This window comes from Chelonoidis abingdonii, chromosome 11, assembly GCF_003597395.2.
Source record: "Chelonoidis abingdonii isolate Lonesome George chromosome 11, CheloAbing_2.0, whole genome shotgun sequence".
NCBI lineage: Eukaryota > Metazoa > Chordata > Testudines > Testudinidae > Chelonoidis > Chelonoidis abingdonii.
This window is the reverse complement of record NC_133779.1, coordinates 62,967,081-62,981,959: the sequence shown is the minus strand read 5'-3', so window position 1 is coordinate 62,981,959 and position 14,879 is coordinate 62,967,081. Positions and strand designations below refer to the sequence as shown.

Sequence of the window (14,879 nt, the reverse complement as noted above, 5' to 3'; positions counted from 1 at the left end):
CTGGGGAAGATCTGGACTCTTATTCCTGTCCCCTATCACCTGGCCTGGCCCAGGGTCTGATGGACTGTCACTGAACTCAGTGGCTGCTGTGACCATGCTGAGTTTCCCCAGGGTACATTTTGTAAATGAGAGACTTTACCAAAACCTAACACCAAGAGTGTTGCTTTAATGGGAACCAGGGTCCCAATCCTGCAGTCGAATCCATACAGACTCCAGATGGTCTGGTGCTTCCCGTGTGGGTTGGACTGCGAGATTGGACAGCAGCTGTCACCTCAGAATTTTTTTTAATTTCCTTGCTGTGTTGGAAACCTAAAGACAAGAGCTTTCGCTCATGCAAGTGGGAGCTAGAAAATGCAACTGCTGAGTTTTGTTCCACCTGCCTGAGTTGAGCAAAATGCAGAAGGTGAATAAATCCCTGTAACCGAATAGGAAGTATTAACCTGGTAATGTTGCATAGGAGGTTTACTGTCTGCATTGATACTAGATAGTGATGGGAAATAAGGGTGTGATTTCACTGAGGGATGATGCCTGACGGCCAGCACGTAAAGGATGGTGGCTGCCCTGCATAACCTGAGCCCAGGGGGTTGGGGCCAGGTGACACCTTCTGCCTGGGAAACTGGACAAAGGCTGGAGGAGGAGCCAGGGGCTGTGGGTGGGTGAGTCTGCTGGAGAGAGTTTCAGTTTGGAGCTGGCTGGAGAGATATGGGGGAGGCCCAGAACCTGGGTCTGAGCTCTTTTTCCCCCTCCACACCCCCAAGATGGACCTGACTGAGGGGTCTTGTTTTCTGAACTACAAGCTCTGTCTTAGACTCTGTTCCTGTTGTCTAATAAACCATCTGTTTAACTGGCTGGCTGAGAGTCTTGGTGAATTGCAGGAAGTGAGGGGTGCAGGGCCCTGACTCCCCCACACTCCGTGACAACTACTGGCAGGGGTGGGATGTACTGTACCCCATGGACAGCACTTCCTGCAGTAAGTGACTGGGGAGCAGTAAAACAAATGGGGAGTAACATGAACTAGGTGTGCTGACGGTTCAGAGAGGAATGGTTTCAGGAGGCAGAGGAGCTACATTTAACCCCTGTGAGCGTCTAACCAGCAAGAAGGACTGTTGCAGTAACAGGGTCCCTGAGGACTGCGATAAGCAGTTCCAGAGGTGGAGGAGTCTGGAGCTTGACCCTGGGAGAGAGCTGGTGACCACGCGAAGGGCTGGCACACTAGAGGTTCTTCCTGGAAACCGTGGGGACCTGAGAGCACCCAGGCCTGCGAGTCCACAGCAACTTGGGTACAGCAGGGAGAAGTATAACCATCTCCTTAAGAGGGACCCTGTAGAGCTGTGCAAGCAGAGGAGCCTTCGCAGCGGGAAGGCCACCAAAGCACAGCTGATTGCCCAGCTGGAGGAGGAGGATCACTTGGAGGAGCTGATCTCTGCCTTTGGAGGGAAGCAGCCCAGCAGATGCAGTGCTGGTACTGGTGTCTGTCCCAGCTGGGAGGGGGTCAGACTGCTGTTGAGGGCACTCCGAGGTCCCTCCTATCTATGGCTGCAGGGGCTGGAAGAAGCCCCAAGAACCCTGGAGGCACTGTGACCCCTACGGCCAGCTGGGGATCCTCATGGTGGAGCTCCCCATCACTGAAGCTGAGGAGGCCAGGATAGGAGAGGGAGATAAAACTGAAAGAGCTGGAGCTGGAGGATCAGGAGAAACAATGGCAGCATGTACTAGAAGACTGGGAAAAGCAGTGGCATGAACTGGAGTTGGCCAGGCTGAGGAGCAGAGAGCCCCCTGTGGCAGTGAGTGGGGGGGGATGCAGGACTGCCTGGAGCTTTGATAAGCTTATCCTGTCCCAGTTTAAGGAAGGGGAGGACATAGATGAATTCGTGATTGCCATTGAGAAGGCCTGAGAGCTGCACAGGGTTGACCCTGCAAACAGGCTCTGGTTTCTCACCCCCTCACTGGATCCCAAAGCCAAAATGAATGGAAGCGGTGGAGGCAGAGGACTATGAACTGTTCAAAAAAGCCCTTCTATGCATGTTTGGGATGACTCCTGAGACATACCAGAAAAAGTTCTAGCATCAGCATAAAAGCTGAGGACACACGTTTGGAACTGATCCTGCAAATGGAGGGATATGTCCACAAGTGGGCAGATCAGGCCCAGACTAAGGAGGGCATGGTTAAATTGGTTTTACTGGAGGACCTGTATGAACGTTGCCCATCTGACCTGAGGATATGGTTGGTGGACAAAAAGCCAGAGGACCTGCAGAACGCAGGACAGCTGGCTGATCAATTTGATGGAAAGCTGGTCAGGGAGTGGAATGGAGGAGTCTCAAAGAATATGCCCACCATGATGCAGAGAGAGAATCACCCTGGGACCCCCCCAAAGGGGGAATGTGGAGAACTCCCTCTCAAGGGGAACAACCAGCATCAGAACCAATTGTCCGGCTTGAGGGGACCAGCAGAACGTGAATTGTTATTACTGTGGCCAGAGAGGCCACACATGGACCCAATGCGCCAACCTCAAGGACAGACTAAGCAAATCGAACCCTCACAGGGTTAACTTCCCAGGCTTCCCAAGCAGGCTTCCCAGGCAGGAGGGGCTGGCAGCTTACCAACTGCTCAGGAAGAGAGACTTTCCCAGACCAGCTCCTCTGAGGGGGCTGGATGCTCTGGACTCAAGGTTCTCAGTTTACAGGGTGGGCACGGGGCTGTCTCTGCAAAGCAAGTGCCTTGTTCCCCTGGAGGTAGATGGGAGGAAGATCAATGGATACTGGGACACAGGTGCTGATGTGACACTGGCCTGGCCCAAGGTGGTGGCCCCAGATCGGGTGATGCCTGATACCTACCCGACCCTGACATAAGAACGGCCATACTGGGTCAGACCAAAAGTCCATCTAGCCCAGTATCGTGTCTGTGGCCAGTGGCCAATGCCAGGTGCCCCAGAGGGAGTGAACCTAACAGGCAATGATCAAGTGATCTCTCTCCTGCCATCCATCTCCATCCTCTGACAAACAGAGGCTAGGGACCCCATTCCTTACCCATCCTGGCTAATAGCCATTAATGGACTTAACGTCCATGAATTTATCCATTTCTCTTTTAAACCCTGTTATAGTCCAGCCTTCACAACCTCCTCAGGCAAGGAGTTCCACAAGTTGGCTGTGCCCTGTGTGAAGAACTTCCTTTTATTTGTTTTAAACCTGCTGCCCATTAATTTCCTTTAAACTGACAGTGTGGACGGGACCCCATTCAAGGTGCCCATGGTGAGACTACATCTGAAATGAGGGGCCAAGAAGGATCCCCAAGGATGTGGGGACGCACCATCATTTGCCCACTGAGGTGTTGATGGGGAGTGTCCTAGAGGATTGGCCAAGCAATCCCCAGAATGTCCTAGTCACGACCCATAGCCAGAGTCAGCAAGGGGCACTATGCCCTGACAGCGGGGATGGTACCTCACCGGAGGCGGAGGACCCTACCCTGACAGGGAAGGAGTGCCCAGGGACATGGCTCAGAGGGGCTGTGGCTTCAAACCCAACCAGCAAGAGGAAGCAGGTTCCCCATCCTTTCCCCAGCTGCTGAGTTCCAGGCTGAGTTGCAGAAAGATCCCTCCTTGTGGAAGCTAAGGGACCTGGCTGGCCTCAGTGCGGGACAAACCCTAGGGAAAGGCTGCCAGGAGAGGTTCCTGTGGGAGAAGGGATTTCTGGACCAAGATTGGACTCCCCCAGAGGAAGTGGAGCTGTGGAGGATCCAGAGGAACCTGGTGGTACCCCAGAAGTATCGCCGCAAGCTACTGTACCTGGCCCACGACATCCCTCTCTCGGAACACCAGGGAATCCGGCGCACCAGGCAGAGGCTGCTACAGAACTTTTACTGGCCTGGGGTCTTTACCCAGGTCCGACAGTACTGCCAATCCTGTGACCACTGTCAGAGGGTGCAGAAGGCCCGGGACAAGGGGAAAGCAACTTTGAGACCTTTGCCCATCATAGAGGAACTTTTCCAGAAGGTGGCTGTGGACATAGTGAGGCCACTCAGCAAGATGACCCAGTCGGGGGAAAAATACATTCTGGTGGTGGTAAATTTCACTACCCATTACCCCGAGGCAGTGGCCTTGTCTTCTATCGAAGCAGACACAGTGGCAGATGCACTGTTGACCATTTTCAGCTGAGTGAGGTTCCCCAAGTCTTGAGAGACCAAGAATCCAACTTCATATCAGCCCCACTCCGGAGCTTGTGGGAGAAATGTGGAGTCCAGCACATCTGGGCCTCAGCATATCACCCCCAGTCCAATGGGCTAGTGGAGAGGTTCAATGGAACTCTAAAGATGATGCTGAAAACCTTTATGAACTAGCACCCACAGGATTGGGACAAGTATTTATCTCACCTGCTGTTCACGTACAGAGAAGTGCCCCAGGAATCTACTGGGTTTTCACCTTTCGAACTGTTATATGGCTGGGGGGTAAGGGGGCCAATGGGAATCTGGCCAGAGCCCAGAGGAGACTGAAGGTCTGGTATGACCACACAGCACAGGCCCGTGCCAACGCCACTGGAGACCAGGTGATGGTTCTCATCTCCATGAGAACAAACTGCAAGCTGCCTGGGAAGGCCCTTTCAAGGTTGTCAAGCAACTAAATGAGGTAAACTATGTGGTGGAACTGTCTAACTGGTCCACGGCCACTGGGTGTACCATGTTAATATGATGAAGCCATATTACGACGGGGAATGTGGTGTTGGCCATGTGTGGACATTGGGAGGAGCAGGAAGATGACCCTTTAGTAGATCTATTCTCTGGGACAAAAGCTGGCACCCCTGCCCAGCAAGCTGAGATCAGAGGGGTGCTGCATTTGTACCAACAGCTGTTTTCGAACTAGTCTGGACTCTGATTGTCCACTGGGTGGAGACAGGAGCACATCCTCCTATAAAATGCTCCCCCTTCTGAGTCACAAGGAAAACTGCTCAGGACCTGGAAAAAGAGGTCAGTGACATGCTGCCTTTGGGGGTGATCCAGCCATCTACTAGCCCTTGGGTCTCGCCAGTGGTGCTGGTCCTCAAGAAGGACAGGTCGAGCTGGTTCTGTGGGGTGGGGAAGGGAGGGATAGCTCAGTGGTTTGAGCATTAGCCTGCTAAACCCAGGGTTGTGAGCTCAAGCCTTGAGGGGGCCATTTAGGGATCTGGGGCAAAAATCAGTACTTGGTCCTGCTAGTGAAGGCAGGGGTCTGGACTTGATGACTTTTCAAGGTCCCTTCCAGCTCTAGGAGATAGGTATCTCCAATTATGAAATAAATATAACATGACAGCTGATGCATTGTCACAGAATCATAAAATATCAGGGTTGGGAGAGACTTCAGGAGGTCATCTAGTCCAACCCCACTGCCCAAAGCAGGACTAATCCCCAACTAAATCATCTCAGCCAGGGCTTTGTCAAGCCTGACCTTAAAAACCTCTAAGGAAGGAGATTCTACCATCTCCCTAGGTAACCCATTCCAGTGCTTCACCACCCTCCTTGTGAAAAAGTTTTTCCTAATATCCAACCTAAACCTCTCCCACTGCAGCTTGAGACCATTACTCCTTGGTCTGTCATCTGCTACCACTGAGAACAGTCTAGATCCATCCTCTTTGGAATCCCATTTCAGGTAGTTGATAGCAGCTATCAAATCCCCGCTTCACTCTTCTCTTCTGCAGACTAAACGATCCCAGTTCCCTCAGCCTCTTCATAAGTCACGTGCTCCAGCCTCCTAATCATTTTTGTAGCCCTTCACTGGACTCTTTCCAATTTTTCCACATCCTTCTGGTAGTGGGGGGCCCAAAACTGGACACAGTACTCCAGATGAGGCCTCGCCAGTGTCAAATAGAGGGGAATGATCACATCCCTCAATCTTCTGGCAATGCTCCTACTTATACAGCCCAAAATGCTATTAGCCTTCTTGGCAACAAAGGCACATTGTTGACTCATATATCCAGCTTCTCGTCCACCATAACCCCTAGGACCTTTTCTTCAGAACTGCTACCTAACCACTCGGTCCCTAGGCTGTAGCAGTGCATGGGATTCTTCCTTCCTAAATGGAGAGTCCTGCACTTGTCCTTGTTGAACCTCATCAGATTTCTTTTGGCCCGATCCTCTAATTTGTCTAGGTCCCTCTGTATCCTACCCCTATGCTCCAGCATATCTATCACTCCTCCGAGTTCAGTGTCATCTGCAAACTTGCTCAGGGTGCAGTCCATACTGTCCTCCAAATCATTAATGAAGACATTGAACAAAACCAGCCCCAGGACCGACCTTTGGGGCATTCCCGGAGAGGGGGGCCTGAACATCCCCAGGTCACTGGTTAGAGTGACCCCGTTCAGTTCAGTCTTGAAGGGGAGAGAGATGTGACAGAGTAGGGAGTATTAACTTAGTAATGTTGCATGGGAGTTTTACTAGTTTACTGTATGCATTGATACTAGACGATGATGGGAAATAAGGGTGTGACGTCACTAAGGGATGATACTTGATGGCCAGCTCGTAAAGGATGGCAGCTGCCCTTTGTAACCTGAGCCCAGGAGGGGGTTGAGGCCAGGAGACAGCTTCTGCCCAGGAAACTGGACAAAGGCAGGAGGAGGAGCCAGGGGGTGTGGCTGGGTGAGACAGCTGGAGGGAGTTTCAGGTTGGAGCTGGCTGGGAAAACAGAGGGAGGCCCGGAACCTGGGTCAGGGCTCCCCACTCCCAAGATGGACCTGACTGAGGGGTCCTGTTTTCTGTCCCTACAAGCTCTGCCTTAGACTGTGTTCCTGTCGTCTGATAAACCTTCTGTTTTACTGGCTGGCTGAGAGTCACAGTGAATTGCAGGGGGGCAGGGCCATGACTCCCCCACACTCTGTGACAATTCCATAGGGTGAATAGAATCTGGACTTTTGCACTAATCTGTGCTGTGATCAGTGGCATGGAGGCATTTTATACATAAATTAATTTAATCTTGAAAATAACTCTCCAACATAATTTGCATAAAATTCTTAGGAAGATAAAGGGCCTGTGTCCTCTGCAGGGGGAAGGAACGTGTCGGTTGTTGGGAGTATTAACCTCTTGCAAGCACCGACAAGGTGGTGCAGACTTAGCACATGCTTAAGTTTGGCTTATGGGATTCATTTCATTGGCCCCTGATCCTGCAAAGATACATGCATTTGTAAAACCTTATTCAGGGTTTGCAGCTGTGAATGAAGTTTTGTACCCAGTTTGTTGGATAGGGACTTATTTCTGTAACAGTCACCAGTTAGATAGACACGACTCCATCTTATGCTGAAGTGGGCCAACACGCTGTTCCCATTTATTGGTATGTCTTTACTCCTGCTAGGCAGAGGCAGGCTTCACCACAGCACTTGGCCCTTCATCCATCACTAATGCATCACACTGATATAGGAATCCTCAGGCAAAGCCAGAGGTTTCAGCCGCCCTGTCACTAATGCAGTAGCTTGTGCAGAAATTATATTAGTTTAATTCTAACAGGCTTAGCTAGAACCTATTTAATTTCACTCTGACTGTGGAGCTGTGTCCCGGCCCCTCGTCACTACCAAGCTCCACAAGCTAGCCTTGCTGCATATGACATAATTACCTGCTACCACCAGCACGAGCCACATTGTCATACTTCACTCCAGGCTGTTGGACAGAAAAGAACAAGCCCCGGCCCTCAGGTATTTATAGGGGAGCTGTTATGGAAAGTGTATCTTCCCAGGTATTGAAGTTAGACTGACCTGAGCTGCTGAAGCATTTTGTGTGCGCCTGGGATTGGTCAGAGGCTGGCAGGCTGCATCACTGGCTTAAAAAACAAAAGCAGAGCAGCCTTTGCTCTGAGAGGCTGGCTCACAGCTTAGCTCCACATCAGCCCAGCCCAGGCCACCAGGTTTTCCACATATGCTATTGCACAAGGGCTCCCTCTGTTTATTGTGGTGGCCAGTTGCTAACCCTGCTCCCTCTATGTCTGCCAATAACCTGAGACCCTGGGTGTTGGTTACCATGGCCTGTGGCCCTGCCGAATCCTGGGGCTGACGGTGGGGCCAATCGCTGTTGAGGGGAGGCTCACCATGCTCTCATGTGGGAGTGAGGGGCTGTAGTACAGCGCGACCAGGGCTCAACCCTCCTACACGGGGGGTGGAGGGGAGCCGCGCCGGCTCACCGCACTCCGTCGGCCTGGGGCCCGCCCCTTGCTGGGGGTGCTGAAGGAACTGGCAACAGTTAGTAGAAGGCCCCAGCCCTGTCAGTCAGGCTGGGCACGAAGCCAGGAGTCTATATAGGCCCAGGCCCTTGGGCAGGGCAGGGCAACACACACAGTTAGGCTCAGGCCTCGCAGCAAGGCCACCACTGTAGATGGTCTCCTCGGGCAAAGGGAGGGGGAGTCTGCCACCCTTGAAGGGGTGGCAGGGGGAACGCAGGCCCTCCCACTCCACTGCGCTCCAGCCCGGGGCCCTAGCAGCGGTCAGCGCCGCTGACGATCAGTGGGGATCCTGACCGAAACACACTGACATGGGCTCAGGCGAGTCTGCAGCCAGACGGGAGTCGGCTGCCCCCGGGCCACTTCCAACCTCCCCCTCCCTGGGTACCTGCCCTTCACCAGCGTCGTCCGGGGGGTCCCAAACCAGGGGTTCCTCAGCAGGTTCGGTGGCGGGCGGTGCGGTGCGGTCCTCCCGGTACCGGGGCTCGGGCGGTGCGGTCCGGTCCTCCCGGTACCGGGGCTCGGGCGGTGCGGTCCGGTCCTCCGCAGGCCGAGCGTCAGAGGGCTCAGCCGCCTTCTCTGGATACCGGGCGCGGGGTAAGCCGGGCCCAGCAGGAGCTCAGCATCTGCCTTCTCTAGCAGCCACCTTCTCCTAACTGAGGGCTGGGGCCGGGCTTTTATACTTCCTGTCCCGCCCCCCCCCTTGACTTCCTGGGGGCGGGGCCAGGTGGAGGGGGTCTTGGACTTCCGGTCTCGCCCCTTGACTTCTGGGGGGGTGGGGCCAGGCGGAGGGGGCCTTGGACTTCCGGTCTCTCCCCTTGACTTCCGGGAGGGCGGGGACAGGTGGCAAGGCCTCCGCCCGGGGCCGCAGCTTCTCTGGCCTATTCCCTTCAGGAGCGTGGGGGAGGGGGGCCCCCTCCCAAAAGGGCAGAGGTGCTGGATCTGCAGGTGCCCTCCTCCTGCCCGAGCTCCATGAGCCCCACCAGCAGGTCGACCTGCAGCATGTGTCGCTGTTGCATGCGAGGTCTGCGGATGCTTGAGGGGGCTGTGTTGAGGGGTGCAGAGCTGATCATGGTCTCTGGGTATTTCCTCATCCCTGTGCTTCCCCCACACTAGCTGGCTGCTCCTAGCCAGGTTGCCTCATTCCTGTCTCCCTCTCACCAATCAGGGGGAAGAACCCAGCCCCGCTGGGATTCGCAGGCCGGTGTCCCCTCCCACAAATGTAGCAAGTGCTGGGTCTGACTCTGAGGTCAGTGGATGAGAGCACAGAGGGAAGTAACCCCTCAGCTGTTTCATCCCAGGATGAGGTCATGTGGCAGCTGACTGGTTTCTCAGGGTTACTGAGGAAGTGCTAAAGGGGGGACTGCACCAAGGTCACCATCTTCTGGGAGCTTCTCCATGGAATAAACCCAACCTGCCCAGCCTCTCTGATGTCACCCAATCTCCACAGCCCTTCTGTCTTTGACCCCCCAGGGATGGAGCGGGGCAGAGGATTGGGGGAAAGCTGCAGTGAAGACAAGCTAAGAGGCAAAGAGGCTGGTGTGTGATTCAAGCAGGGTGTGGATGAGATGTGAGTGGGAGAGGCGGAGGATTCTGTCTTGTTGCAGAAGGAGAGGTAGAATTCCCGTCAGGGGAGGGTCTGCGGGTTAGGGTTAGCATAACTAACATGTTCAGGTTCGGATGCACCTATGCAGCCACTCGGGCTCCCCTAGACTTGTTGGGCCATACTTACGGACAAGGGAGAAATGCAGACTGGGAACTGCGATGTCCACGAGTTCGTAGGACACCTTGCATGGCCACAGAGCCATTTATTTTCAGGTGCTTTGCAGTAGGGCCAAGAAGCCTTAGCCTGGGGACAAGGCCCTGCTATGCCAGCCCCTGCTGTAGGATAACAAGGTAGTCCCTGCCCTGAGAGCTCACAATCTGCATGTGAATACTCATGGAGTCCTAGCTGGGGGAAGGCCACCTTTCAGAGCTGCTGCAGTTCTGTGATATAGGACTTCACACCTCCACCAAGGAGGCTCCCCTCCTCCACACCCCTCCCCTCTTGAATGCACCTGTGCCCAGTTGCCATCTGTGGTGACTGATATTTGTAAAACGCTTTTACAACACTTCTGCAAGGAAGAGCTGGTGACTCCTTGAGGAAGCTGGAGCTAGAACCCAGAAGTCCTGGCAAAACCCAGGCGAAGGCATTCCTGAAGTGGATGAGATGCTCAGTGACTTGCACATTAGGGACATGCTATATATTGCCAGCCTCCTAGGCTGTTCCCCATGAGTCCTAGCCCCCCCACCCCACTCAAACCCATACAACTTAGGGATCTGGGGCAAAAATCAATACTTGGTCCTGCTAATGAAGGCAGGAGGCTGGACTCAGTGACCTTTGAGGGGAGGGGGAGCTCAATGGTTTGAGCATTAGCCTGCTGTACCCAGGGTTGTGAGCTCAATCCTTGAGGGGGCATTGAGGGAACTGCGGTAAAAATCTTTCTGGGAATTGGTCCTGCTCTGAGCAGGACATTGGACTAGAATAAATGACCTCCTGAGGTCCCTTCCAACACTGATAGTCTATGATTTAATGCAGCAGGGGCATCTGCTGGAATTACAGCTACCTGCAGCCAATTCACAGCTCAGACCCCCTTACAGCAAGTCACTGAATCTCTTTTCAGCTCAATTCCCCAGCTATAGAGTGGAGACCTGGCTTTGTCAGTTTTGGCTGGATGTGTCTGTGCAACACCAAGCCCAGCAGGGGCCTCCTAAGGCATCCGCTTGCTACCATAATAGTCATCTAATTATAACAATACCAGTGTGGAATGCAAGTGCTGATTTGAGCTAAAAATGCCAAGAATTCAGCAGGATGTAGGAACTGAGTTTTATTGATGAGCTGAGATTTCATAGCCACATTTGATGCTCCTCTCATAAGCCTCTTGAGTCTTCCCTACTGGGTTTCTTGGTGTCATGGCAGCCCCCCTGTTTTACTGAGAAGGTTTCAATCACTTTTATCCAGGCAGCAGGCAAAGCGGGATGGGGAGCACATGTCAGTTGTTGGCAATGACCTCCTCAATCCAGGATACGTAGTTACACACTGTGGTATAGACACCAGGATAGTTCTTCTGGGCACACCCTATGCCCCAGGACACCACCCCCATCAGCTCTCCATTATAGACCACTGGTCCACCAGAGTCTCCCTGCAGGAAACAGAGTTGTGCAGGCATGGCATTAGAACAGAGGTGGGCAAACTATGGCCCATGGGCCACATCCAGCCCGTGGGACCATCCTGCCCAGCCCCTGAGCTCCTGGCTGGGAAGGCTACCACCGGCTCCTCCCCTGCTGTCCCCCCTGCCATGCTGCCATGCAGGCAGTGCTCTGGGTGGCGGAATTACACGATCCCGGAGAGCGGTGCGGCAGCATGTCTGGCTCCTGCCAGTCAGCGCGGCTGCCAGACATGCTGCTCTAAGTGGCATGGTAAGGGGGGCCAGCACTGGGGGGTTGAGGGAGAGGTGGTCAGGGGACAGAGATGGAGAACGGGGTGGGGGTTGGATAAGCGTGGGAGCCCCAGGGGGCCTGTCAGGGGTGGGGGTGTGGATGGAGGGTTGGAGGGGTGGAGGTTCTGGGGGGTGGTCAGGGAACGGGGGGGTTGGATAAGCCTGGGAGTCCCGGGGGGCCTGTCAGGGGTGGGGGTGTGGATAGGAGTCAGGGCAGTCAGGGGACTGGGAGGAGGGTGTTTGGATAGGGGTGAGGTCCTGGGAGGGGGCAGTCAGAGGACAAGGAGCAGAGGGGTTTGGATGGGTCAAGTGTTCTGAGGGGGGCAGTCGGGGATGGGGTGGATGCCAGGCTGTTTGGGGAGGCACAGCCTTCCCTACCCAACCCTCCCTATAGTTTTGCAACCCCAGTGTGGCCCTCAGGCCAAAANGTTGGATAAAGGGTTGGGTCCCAGGGGGCAGATAGGGGACAAAGAGCAGGGGGGGTTGGCTGGGTCAGGGGCGGGAAGTGGGAGGGGCGGATGGGGGCAGGGGCCAGGCTGTTTGAGGAGGCACAGCCTTCCCTACACAGCTTTGCAACCCCAATGTGACCTCAGATCAAAACGTTTCCCCCCCACCACCACCTCATTAGAATCTGGCAAGAGAACTGTGCCCAAGCGACTAGGAGTCACCACCTAGGGCTGGACGTGGCTGTCAGCCCAGATCCAGGGGATGTTGGTAACAGACAGAAGACCGGCCCAGCCCAGGTCCCACATCCTTCTCCCTTACACATCCGAAAACCAGCAAAGTGCTAGGGTGGGAAGTGCCAGACCACGTCACAGGAATCGACAAGGTCAAAGCAACTCAAGAGACTGAATCAACTTGCCCAAGGCACAGGGTCCCGTGCACAGCCCAGGGGTTGTGTACATTAGGGGGTTCATCGGAGTTCTTTGGTGCCTAGCCCTGGCCTGGAGCAGAATTTCAGGGCTTGCTTTGCCTAGAAACGGTAGGTCTGACATTACTGTTGATGTGGATTTATTGTCTAGCAAGTGATCGTGACCTCTCCTGCAGAGCTGCAAGCTGGGGTGAGATGTCCTCTTTGGAACGGACATAACCTCCTGTGCATATTCATGCACATACACATCCCTGTGCATGGACTAACACCCCCTTCTGCAGGCGCTAGGAATACACATATGTATTCTAGCACACAGACACCCCTGTGCACGCACACTTACACACACCGCCTTCTGTAAATAGTCATGTGTACAAACCCCTTGACATATACACCTCTCTGCACAAACCTGCCCATATGCCTCTCCACACACGAACACTTTATCACTCGTGTACACACGCACACAGAGACTCCTGGCTCCACTGAGAGGAAATATTCCAGAAACATGCAAGTGCACCCTATAATGATGCCAATGACATCATGATCACCCAATCCTGACATCCTCAGGACACATGTCTAGAGCTCATTGTCCTTGTACTTGCAAAACCCAAGCACAGTGATTGCTTGCCATGTACTAAGGAAACAGCATTTGCTTTGAACCCCAGGGCAGCTGAATGAAAGGCAACCTCCCCACATGCCACAAACTGAACCAGCTGCTCCCTCCATACCTGGCAAGAGTCCTTGCCCCCCTCTATGTAGCCAGCACAGAACATGTTCTTGGTGATGCGACCAGGGTAGGCGGCACGGCAGGCAGAGTCAGAGAGGATGGGCACATTCAGACATTGTAGGACATCCGGGTACTGAACTGGGGAGGAGAGAGAATGGGGATCTAATGCCACGGACTATTCAATGCAGGGAAGCACCCATCATATGGGGCCTGATTCCCCATCACCCATGCTGGTGTAAATCAGGAGTAACCCCACTGGAGTTGGTGTAAGTCAGGATTATTGCTGATGACCCCTTCCCCCTTGCAGATACTCCCTGAGTTGAAGTTGTCTCCACTATAACTTACCCCCAGATGTGAGGATGTTCCCCCAGCCAGAGACCAGGCACTCCGTCCCTGCCACAGGGCAGCTCCTGGAGATGGGGATGGGCTGCACGTAGGCACTGAACTGGGCCGGTTGGGCTAGCTTCACCAGCATGATGTCATTATCCGTGTTGTATTGGTTGTACTGGGGGAACTGGATGGCTTTGGCCACCTGGATAAGCTACTCAGTGCCCTCATCTGCACTGGTGTCATGCTCCCCGAGATGAGCCACCAGGGTGCTGGGCCTGCAGGGAACAGCCACAGAGTCATAGAAATGCTGGGCTGGGAGAGACCTCGAGAAGTCATCACATCCAGCCTCTTGCACTGAGGCAAGATCAAGTAACCCGAAACCAGCCCTGACTTGTGTTTGTTCAGGCTGTCCTTAAACCCTCCATTGATGGAGACCCCACACCCTCCCTTGGAGTCTGTTCCAGTGCCTAACTACCCCGAGAGTTAGAAGGTTTTCATAATATCTAAGATAAATCTGCCTTGCTGCTGATTACACCCATTGCTTCTTGTCCTACCTTCAGTGGACAGGGAGAACAACTGATCACTGGCTTCTTTATAACACCCCTTTTTGTTATCAGGTGCCTCCCTTAGGCTTCTTTTCTCATATCTAAACATGCCCAGTTGTTCTAGCCTCTCCTCAGACGTCCTTTGATCCTCTGGACTCTCTCCAGCTTGTTCACATCTTTCCTAAAGTGCGGCACCCAGCTTTGGGCCCACGACATCAGCTGAGGCCTCCCTGGTTCCTTTGTGTGACATGCAACACTCCTGCTAATACGCCCTAGAATTATATTAGCCTTTTTGCAATTCCACCACAGTGTTTCCCATAATTCAGTTGCTTGGGAAATACAACTTAGGCTCCCACATAACACCCACAAGGCCTGGGTCCCACTAATAACTTGCTTCCTACCCAAAGGGGCCTGTGCCTTGTGCTAGGACGGGGATGAATCCTCCCAAACTGCTCTACTGATGCACCAGTCTACTGACCTTTTGTAGCAATGAGCTGCTGAGATGATCCACCACTCATTGATGAGTGACCCCCCACACCAGCGGTAGTCTGAGCCATATGTGAAATAGACCTGCCAGGGCTGGGAATGGGGCGAGCACTCATAGCCACCTATTATCTTATCATCATCCTCCAGCTGTGAGGCTGCTGCAGGCAAAGAGGATGGATGGAGATTAGCCTGGGGGAGTTAGAACAAGAGAAAGGAGAGGCCAATACGGAGAGCCGTTACCTGTGGCACTCAGCAGAAGAGCGAACAAGGTGATTTCCAT

At 53.8% G+C, this 14,879-nt stretch overlaps 1 pseudogene; it reads right to left on the bottom strand.

Moving 5' to 3' along the window:
- Positions 1-11,196: 11,196 nt before the first annotated feature.
- LOC116819092 (trypsin-like) lies at positions 11,197-14,879 on the bottom strand (annotated as a pseudogene).